Source organism: Physeter macrocephalus, chromosome 2, assembly GCF_002837175.3.
Source record: "Physeter macrocephalus isolate SW-GA chromosome 2, ASM283717v5, whole genome shotgun sequence".
NCBI classification, from domain to species: Eukaryota; Metazoa; Chordata; class Mammalia; order Artiodactyla; family Physeteridae; genus Physeter; species Physeter macrocephalus.
In genome coordinates, this window is record NC_041215.1 from 66,995,215 (window position 1) to 67,006,247 (window position 11,033).

The following is an 11,033-nucleotide window of genomic DNA, read 5'->3' on the forward strand; positions in this document are numbered from 1 at the left end:
GCAAAAAAATGTTTACTTCATGTAGACCCATTGAGGGTGGGAAAAGCAATGGTAATTGAATCAGTTTTATTAATGAAAAAGATAAAAATTAGGCCCATGTACACTATTTCCATTACACCAAAACAAAGTAGGCAGGAACAGTGACAGGTGTGTATTTTGAAAATTGTGTGGTTTGAACAAAATACCCTCTCCCTTTTGATTAGTTGAAAGGCTTTCTGGAAGTGGTTGAAATATGACATGGCATTTCAGTAAGATTTGAGAGAGTGCCTGATGATCTGGAAGTAAAACCAGGGCTGAGAAAGACAATCCAGGACCAGAGCAGATATGTGAGAAGGGTAAGACATGGCAGTGAGATCACAGATAAGAAAGGAGTGAGAAAAACTCAAGGAGCAAATATTTAAAGTAGGACTGTAGGGCTTCCCTGGTGGCGCAGTGGTTGAGAATCCGCCTGCCAATGCAGGGGACACGGGTTCGTGCCCCGGTCCGGGAAGATCCCACATGCCGCGGAGCGGCTGGGCCCGTGAGCAAGAAAAAAAAAAAAAAAAAAAAAAATTTAAAGTAGGACTGTAAGCAGCCCAGGTTCAACATCTGGGTACCTAAGCGAGGAAAACAGACTCATGAATGCTGCCATCTTGAATTTACTTCTCAAAATTTTGAGTACATAGAGAGGATTTAACATTTTTATTGAAGTATAGTTGACTTAAAATCTTATATTACTTTCAGGTGTACAACATTGTTGTCCGATATTTCTATAGCTTACACACCAAAGTTCTTATAATATTATTGACTGTATTCCCTGTGTTGTACATTACATCCTTGTGACTTATTTATCTTATAACTGGTAGTTTTAACCTGTTAATCCTCTTTACCTATTTTCTCCATTCCCCAACCCCCCTCCTCCATGGCAAACACTAGTTTGTTCTCTATATTGATGAGCCTCTTTCTGTTTTGTTATATTCATTCATTTATTTTACTTTTTAGGGTCCACATATAAGTGATAACATACAGTATTTGTCTTTGTCTGACTTATTTTACTAAGCATAGTGCCCTCCAAGGTCCATTCATGTGGCAAATGGTAAAATTTCACTCTTTTTTTTTTCCTTTGGCTGAGTAGTATTCCATTACACACACACACACACACACACACACACGTGTGTGTGTGTATATATGTGACATCTTCTTTATCTATTTATCATGGAGGTTACTCAAAAAACTAAAAATAGAACTACTATGTGATCCAGCAATTCCACTCCTGGGTGTATATCTGAGGAAAAATGGAAACACTGATTCAAAATGATGCATGCACCCCAATGTTCATAGCAGCATTATTTACAATAGCCAAGATATAGAAGCAACCCAAGTGCCCATCAACAGATGAATGGATAGAGAAGATGTAATATATAAGTGGTGTTGGGAAAACAGGACAGCTACATGTAAAAGAATGAAACTAGACCATTTTCTCATACCATATACAAAAATAAACTCAAAATGGATTAAAGACTTAAAAATAACACCTGAACCCATAAAACTCCTTGAAGAAAAATATGGGGATTTAATATTCTTAATTTAACTTCCTATTAGAGACCAAAAGAAATAGAGTGTTAAAATGGACTTGTTATGTCCTTCTGCACTCTAAAAGTGCAGAAGACAAGATGGAGGCTCTTAAAAGGTACTGTCACTACAGGAACTTATTTCTGAGACTTTTAAAAACTATTGAGATCTCCTTGTCGCTTTCCAAATCTGAAGTGAGAAACTTTCCAAAAATGCAAGGCTAAAGGAACAAGGAGTATCTTTTAATCTACTAAACACCAAGGAAACAGTAGACACTTTTCTAGTAGTGTATTGTCTTTGCAGAGAAGTTTAAACTATTTGGTTTCCCTAAAAATTGAGAGTAGCGGTTTGCAATTGGGTGATGCTAAGTGGGCCCTGATGTGGGGAGGAGGGAACATACAGCCTGGCATGTCACTGTGCCACCCACCCAGGAGATGAGTGGGGAAAGTAGAAACTCACCTGTCTTTCTTGCTTTGAGTTTTGACTTCTAGATTACAATCTCAGAATTCAGACAGCCCTTGGCAGCTTGTTGTTTGAGCTTGCTGAAATTAGATATGTACATATAGACCTAGAGTATACCTTGACATCTGTATAGTTAGTCTGGCTTTTTCTAGATTCCACAGGATTTGGAGTTCTTGTCTCTACCTTCAGATTTCCATCCGCAGTGTGGAATTATCAGTCCCCAAAGATATGGCTAAGATAATTTTGCCCCTTAAAATAAAGGCCAAATGTGTCCCTCTAGCCATTATGTAATATTCTTCTATTGGGGGTACTTGAGATAATATGCGTGAGCATGCCTTATAAACTGTAAAGTGCTATCTAAATAAAAGTTTTGTGGCTATTGCATGGTTAAACTAAGCTTTGCAATGAAAGAATTGGAATTGAACTGCAATTCTCAGTCTGGAGCCCACTGTCAATTAGGTTTATAGTTTCATCAATTTGCTATTTAATTGTTTTAAGTTATCCAAGTGCCAGGCAATGTTCTTGTATTCTTTCTTCCATAAAGCAGTAGAACAAATACTTAAGTTTAACGTAAAAGTTGACATAGACGGAGGCAATATTTTTGTTTTTAGGACATTAAAAGACAGATATTTGGAGAAATACTTTTAAAACATTTTGGAATCTGGCTAAGTCTATCCATGGCTTTCACCAGCCGTCCCCCTAATTTGTCTCTCGCAGCTTTTTTCCATCTTCAAGAGCCCGTATCGACGCTCTCCTCATTGATGTCAGTTGGTGCAGCGCCTCCATGTGTGGTCAGGGTTGTTGGAAGTCTAGAGGGGTCCATGTCACTTTATTTTTAGACTCCTTGTGACTTAAAAACATAAGAAATACCATAATAAGGTTAACAAAGTTATGGTATATTTTTTAAAATTATGTCTCTGTTTATTCATACTTAGATGTAGGTTATTTTTACAATCTTTATTTTTGTGTACAGATGTGCTTAACAATTACTGAATTTCTAGGCCAGGTTCAGGTATCTAAAGAGCCTTTATAAGTAGTTTATATTGTCTAGACCCAAGGTATGCTGCAAGCCCAGTCTGGAGCAAAATTAGAAATAACATCTTTCTAAAGACAGGTTTAGTCATCCTAATCCAGTAATCTGTTTCCTTTCTCGGGTAGCAGGGCTGAGTTATACCTGGTTAGGCCACCATTCACAAGGGATAGCCAAGAAAACAGGGTACAGGCCACCAAAAACAAGACCAACCAATCCACCATGTGTTATGGTACAAGTTTCGCTATGCAAATCACAAAACCTTTGTAAGATACATGTGCCATCAAAAATGGGATCACTGCCATTGGTAAACCAGCAGCTATATGAGACTGTGTCACAGGTAAGATGCATCAAAAAAGACCATTTGCTATTAGGCCACAGAGAGCAGCATTAAGTCCAATATATGTTGATCCATTTTCAAGCAGATTCCTTTCTGCTTCCGGAAGTTGGTTAATTTTCCTGGTTATGATATCAAGTTCACCTTGACAGTATCGTCTGGTTCATGATTTTCCATCTTGAGCCTTACTCTTTCCACCCAGCACTCGCTGCTTCCTCTAGTCTTCTTCTGCCGTGTGAGGGCTCACTCCAACCTTTGCCCAGCTCATCCAGGTGCAGCCCTCCTTCAGCATATTTTTAGGGTTCAGACTTAAGAAATGAACGTCCTTAACACAAAGGAATAGATATTTTAAAAACTTAAGTTGATGCACAAGTTTGATACACTGCACTGGGCATAAAGGTGATTAAGACATAATACTCTCCCTCAAGGAATTCTCAGTCCAGCAAACTGTGGAATAGTGTATAATAAATAATTGCACATAATTGTCAATAAGGTTATCATACAACCAGAAAGTACTTAACACGTAGTCTTTTTTCATAGAGAATGTCAAAACTTCAAACAGAAGTTCTTTCCTGTGTGGAAGCCCAGACCAAGCGACTCTCCCAACCACTTCATGGGCCCTGAGCTCACTGGGCTGGCTGTTCACCTCCCCAGAGACCCATTCTCTGGTTCTTTGAGGTTGCTGGCATATATGCAGCCACACCCTTGTTCATTGTGATTTTCAAGTTGACAGTGTGAGTTGCCATTTCACAACCGGGAAAGCCCCATTGTCTCCTGGCCCAACAGTGGTGCTGAAGCTTTTTTCAAATCGGTTCTCTCACTTTGAAAGCTCTTTTCATGTTTCAAAACACCAGAGAGAGCAAACTGATGCTAAATTACGTAATCTGTAGAGCAATCAATTGGACTAGGGAAAAAAAAAAAAAGTTGGTCTGGTTATTTTGTTCCAGTCTGCACAGATAACACTCAATATCTTAATGGAGCTAAAACACATTACTGTCTAGGAGAGAGAGAGAGAGAGAGAGAGAGACTACAGTAACAAGTAGTCAATTTTCCCTCCTGAAAAACTTCATTTTGAGAAGACATACATTCTACACAAATCCTAGTTTCTGCTTGCACACTGTGATGCTTCAGTATACTTGGGATTCTTTGACCTCATGAGATACCTCCCCAATCCATGCCCTATATATTTCCTGTCTCACCAACTCAGAGCAATTGAAAGAGACTGAGAGATTCAGTTCTGAAAAACAAGCCTCATCATAATGGAAAATCCAATTAACTTTAGATATAGGAGCCGCATACCAGCAGCAGTGCTGTAATTTTGCCTTCTATGAAAATGGCTTAGCTGTTCATTAGGTAGCATGTCAAAAATTAAACGTCAATTATTTTCCTTGTCTCAAGATCTAGCATTATCTGGGGAATTAGAAGACCGACCACTGATATACATTTCAACTAGATGTAATTCCTGAAATCTTTGTTTTTTACTGTTTTATCTTGCATGTTCTGGGATGAGGGAAAATAATTTTCTCTGGGGAACCCAGACTGAACTCCTGTTCAATGCTTTGTAGATTGTGAAATGATGATGCTGATAATGTTGATGTCGTTTTTAGCTTTCCTAAGCGAAAAGTGATATGAAATAGTGATATTATCATGCTTACTGTCTCAGCTGCTTTGTGAGAGAAGTAAGAAAGTGATTGTTATCCCTGCTTACAGGAAGATAAACTGGGAGGCTGCAGGACTGGCTGAAATGTTCATACGTGATGGTTGATGGAGCTGAAACAAAAGCCAGGTCTCGACACCAAGCTCAGTGTCCAGCCTCCAGACCATGCCTTCTCACATTGGCAAAGCTGACACACCCTGGGTTTCTAATGCAAGCCTGATTTTTATTACTTTTTCCAGATGTGCTTAGTCGCATTGAAAAATAAATCTACTCTTTTCCACACAATGGAGAAGGATAGAAAGATGGCTAAGTCTTAATCCCTGTCCTCTAGAGGGTTTATTAAAACAGTGCCACAAATACAAAGCAGAGAAATCATAACCAGCATATTAGAAATATAAGAAAATTATATTAAAGTCTTTCTGAAAGTAGGTAAAATATAAATTATAGGTGTGTAAACAGATACTTATAAGTACAAGAGTGATACAGAAGTTTAAGGAGGTCTCTTTTGGTTGGGAGTAAAGAAAAATCAGGGAAAGCAAATGAGGAAAGAGGGGAGAATGATTGGGCTGCACTTCCCTTCCCTGTGGTTTCTTTTTGTTTAGCCAGCCTGCCCTTCCCCAGGCAGAGTTTCTCCAACTTAATGCTGCATGTAAGACTTACTGAGGGAAACTTTTTAAAAATGCAGATTCATGTGTTCACAAACATCCAGATGCCATGGGCTCCCAGGGAGATCTTGAAATCTGCATTTTTAGCAAGGCTCCAGTGGCTGAGAGTCAAGCTTTGGACCTTGAATTGGGAAGCAGTGCTTTGAGATCATGCCAGTCATCAGTTTTAAGGAAAGGAGAGTGCCAACTTGGAAGATATGGATGATATAGGAGTCCACAAAGGGTGGTCTTTGCGATCTCCATCTGACATCATGGGAAAGTAGGACTGAAAGAGGAAAGGAAAAGACACCTCTCGGTAATTAACGAATACAGTCTTCTCCCAGCCCAGGTGTACTTGGGCACAGCCCTGTGAGCATGCATCAGAGAAATCTGACTCCTGACAATGTTTCCACTCTCCCTGTCCAGCTCCTACATCTCCTCTGACCCTCCTATTATGCTTCAACTGGGGCACGGCTGCTCTCATTTTCCATTTATGAATAATTTGGGGCTATATTTAGGCATCTCCAGTCATTAGGTACCCACGTTTCTGTATACAGCCTATAAGGTTTTATTTTCTTTTTAGAATTCTAGAAATTCATGAGAAAGAAAGCTCTTAATATTAGGTCACTTAGTCAATTGCCTCCGTTCCTGCCTAATGCGAGATTATTCCCACTAGTCCTGTATCTAGTGCTCTGTTGCCTATTTTTAAATGTACTAACTGATGGTGATTCTGCCACGCCCCTCAGGAGACCGTCATCCTGGCCCACCATTCTCAGTGTCAGGGGGCTTTCCCTGGTAATTAGCTCCAACTCGCTATTTCTTCCCCTTCCCTTTATCCTTGGTTATCAATTCCCCTGTAACAACATTATTTCTCTCACAGTAGTTCTATATTTTTAGATAGTTTCCACAGTTTCACAAGCCACTGTTAAAAAGAGTTGAGCTACTTAGTATCAGCCCATATCTTAATTAGTCAGGCTGTTGGAGGATGAAGATGGACCTAATGCAAAGGGTCATTGGGTCCTGCTGTGTCCCGCCACCGGCTGCATTATCTTGTGCCTGCATCTCCGTGCTTGTCTGCATTGATTTTATCAGTCTGAGGTCATCCTCCTCTACAGAGCAGCGTCTCTTTAAGCGCAATGTGTCTAGGTCACATGAAGGTGTATAAGAAATGGCCACCTCATTATCTGAAAAATGGGAACGAGACTGCCTACTTGGTTACATTTCTATGAATGTTAAATGATACCAGGTACACAAATTATTTATTTAGCAAAAATTCTAGCATGCAGTAAACATGATAAAATCCTGAGGCATATCTAAATGGTACTAACATGAATATACCTCATTCTGTTTTCAGCTTTACCTCATTCTGTTTTCAGCTTTGTTAATTGTTGGTTATATGACCTCATCAACACTTATGTGCAATGATTAATTATATAATCCTTCACAGCTGCTGGACCGAGTATTCCTTGAGGAGAGGAACTGTGTCTTATTCATCTTTATGCCCAGGGCATCAAACTTAAATGTATCAGCCTAAGTTGTTTTGCCTTCCTGAGCCTCAGTGTTCACTTCTGTGAAATGAGCACATATGATCTACCTTTAGGTCAGACATATTTTATGTCCTAGCTTATATCTTCTTAGCCCACATTTTTGCTCCAGCCACTGCTGCAGCTACCTCACGTGCAGAGGAAGAGACCAACAACACCTCACCTCACCTGCACCCCGAGGAATCCTGCCATCACCCAAGAGACATCTGCAAGAGCCTGGGTCCAATCATCGAAGCAGTGGTTCTCACCGGGAAGATGTGGTGATCCAAACCGGGGGAGGGAGGTGCCATTGGCATCTACTAGAAAGAGGCCAGGGACACTGTTAACAACCTGCGATGTCCCCAACAAGAAAGAATTGCCCAGCCCGTATGCCAATAGTGCTACTGTTGAGAAACCCTGACAGAGAGACCCTACAAAAACCTCATCCGAGGAAGATGCCTCATAATATACGCTCCTTCCTCTTGTGTTCAGACCCTGTCCCCCTCACCACTCTAGACTGGACCCATCAGAAGGTTATTTCTCTGCTCTATAAGTGCATACATGAATACAGCAGATGTATACTAATAAAGTGTGTGTATAATAGCAGAACATTGGTTCCTATCCTGTGGTGTCAGAGCTGTAATGCTAGGAATGTTTAGGTCACAGCACCACCACAGGGGGATACATGCTCCTTGCTCCGGGAAGAAACAGCACAGCTAAAGAATTGCAATACAGAAACTAAGGGAACAAGTGTAGGAGTAGATCTTGAGGGTACTCGTATATGAGGTTAGAGTGTAAGGCTGGAGAGGGGAGAATTTATTGACATTGGAACACTCTCCCATGATACAGGGTTCGATGTCTTAGCAAGGACAAAAACAATTGGTCCTAATACACTGCTGGGATCACTCTTTGAAGCTTGGACCTGACCAAAGTAAATCAGGTATAAAACTGCTTTGGCAGAGTATTGGGAAAAGGATCAAAAGGCTCAGAGAGAGAGGTGGGAATGTTGTAATGGATTTATGTTAGATCAAAGAAACCTCCACCTGTCTATCATCTCTGAGGAGGCCCCAAAGACACTCTTCCACTCAGTCAATAAAGAATGCATGATGAAGGGAAGCACAACATGGTGGAGAAGCTTGGCTGTGGCTGCTGACTGATGGTGAGAGATACTATATTGGAACTGGTTTCCCTGATATTACTGGAATTGATAGGATTCTAAAATAGCAGAGGCAATTTAGACTCTGCAGAAATAGGGTGGACATCATTATTGAAATGGACAGCAAGGCCAGAGTGACAATCAGAGTGTCTTAACCCATAGGGATCTGTGGGAATTGTTAATAGATCGTGGGAGCAAGATGGATGGGCAGCCAACTAGAGTTTTGTGTCATCTGTATAACCAGAAATTGAAATTCAGCAAGCAAAAAACTGGTGTCAGCCACCATGATGGAAAAATCACACACTCACCCATTTTCTAGATGTAAATCAATTCTCAGACCCTGAGCTCAGTCTCAGAACCAGAGCTCACTGACTAATGAAGAGGCCAGGTCCCCTCAAGGAAGAATCCTGAAATACCACTGTAATTATATGTAGTAAATATTCCCTGATTCCCAAAGGAATCTGAAATTAGTTACCAGACTAAGTATGTACTGGGGAAAGGAGAATACCCAGACGATTCAAGGGGCTGTTAGGCACAGGGTCTGAGTTGACTCTGACAGCAAGAAATCTAAAACGCCACTGGACCCTTCATTAGAGAAGGCTCATGCAAGCTAGACAATGAGTGGACTCCTGGCCCGCATCCATCCCAGAGTGGTCCAATGGGTCCACAGACCATCTGTGCAGTTATTGCCCATTCCCATAGTGCAATCAAGATTTTGTTCTTTGGCCAAAGGAATAAGGGCAACAGTGTTTGGAAAGGGCAAGAGGAAGTCCCTAAATCTGCAGTATTATGTCACAGACGGAATTTCAAAAATTAGCACCACTATCAAAGATTTGAAGGATGGAAGGATACCCCCTTCAGTTTACCTATTTGGCCACTGCAAAAACTACAGAGATCATGGTGAATGACAATGGACCAAAATAAACATAAACAAGTGGTCGTCACAATCACAACTGCTATACCAGATGTAGTATTTTCCTAGAACAGATTATCACAGCTGCTGGCACTTTTGAGCAGACAAATGTATTTTTTCTCAATCCCCATAAATAATAAGGATCAAAAGCAGTTTGCTGTTATGTAGAAAATCCATAGTATTCATTGTCTGTCTTACCCCAGGACCGGGTTAAATCTGTCCTCTGTCACAATATAGTCCACAGAGACCTTGATCGTCTTGATATTGCACAGAACCAGCATGATTGCTGGTTGACAACGCTGATGGTGCCATGGTAATCAGAACTGGTGAGCAGGAGGCAGCAACTATTTAGATTGTCCTGGTAAGACACATATATGCTAGAGGGTAGATGATAAAACCCTCGAAGTTTCAAGGACCCACCACATGGGTGATGTTTTTAAAGATCCAATGAACTGGAACATGTGGGAAAATCTTTAATATAAATGACAAATTGTTGACCTACACGTCCTATCACTAATAAAGAGGCACTGCACCTAGCAGGCTTATTTGAATACTGGTGTCAACACATACCATACATAGTCATACACTGTGAACCATTTATTGGTGTCTTGGAAGGATGCCATATACCACGGTGTGGTATATGCTGCCCAGAACAGGAAAGGACCCGATAGCAGGTCCAGACTGCAGTCCAAGCTGCCCTGATGCTCAGGCAGTATGACCTAGAAGACGGATAGTGCATTAGGATGCTGTATATAGTCTCTGTCAAACCTCAATATGACTTTGTTGGAAAAAACAGTGAGACTATTATCTACTTGTACACAGATATGACATCTAGATGAATGGATTTGTTTGCCATATTTAAAAATAAAATGATCTGCTTTAGTTGAAGCCATTAGTGCTCATGAATAACTGAATTTATACTTAATTCTTCGCAAATATACTTAAATTACATATACATTGTATCATGTTAAGGAACCAGAGTTAGCCCAGATATCTCAGCACTGGTAGCAAAATCAAAGCTGTAACTGTAGTTAGGGGTTGAGAACTGGTACCAAATGGCTAAATCCAATTATGCTTTCTGCTATTTGATTGGGCCAGCACAGTGTTTAAATTAAACATCAAAAACCAAAGCCAGTGAACGCCTTTAGTAGGAGCCTGAACTCTCTAGTCTGCCATGGGCACCTCCATTTCCTCTGTCTTACATCCACCCAGCCTAGTTTTATCTGCATAGTCCTGAAGACTACTGAGTTTGAGGTTTCTTTTCTACACAGGGAGTATTCTTCCTGAAATTTATCTCATACCTTGCAGTTTCTGCCTCATAGTAACACTAAGTAAATATTTGTTGAATGAATGACTGGCTGCATCAATGCGCATATGCATTTTGTGTAGAGGAGGGAAAAGCACCTTGGACAAAGGGTCAGGTTCTGGTCCAGGTTGTTTTGTTTCACCTACCCTACTTTGAGTCTCTGAGTCTTACATCTCTTTTAAAGTGAAGGGATCAGGCTAGATGAACAATAAGGCCATCTTGAGATCTCAATTCTGTTATGCTTGACTTTGTCTTTAAATGTATGCATTCACATATAATTGTATTGTTCCCCAAACTCAGGGAACAGTATTCTGTATTATGTTAAATGTACAATAAATTTTTCTTTCAAAAACAAAAAGCCTCTGGGCTTCCCTGGTGGCGCAGTGGTTGAGAGTCCGCCTGCCGATGCAGGGTATACGGGTTCGTGCCCCGGTCCGGGAGGATCCCACATGCC

General features: G+C 40.6%; 1 pseudogene; it reads right to left on the bottom strand.

Moving 5' to 3' along the window:
- Window positions 1–2,999: 2,999 nt before the first annotated feature.
- Window positions 3,000–3,557, bottom strand: LOC102993490 (transmembrane protein 126A-like; annotated as a pseudogene).
- Between the last annotated feature and the right edge of the window lie 7,476 nt (window positions 3,558–11,033).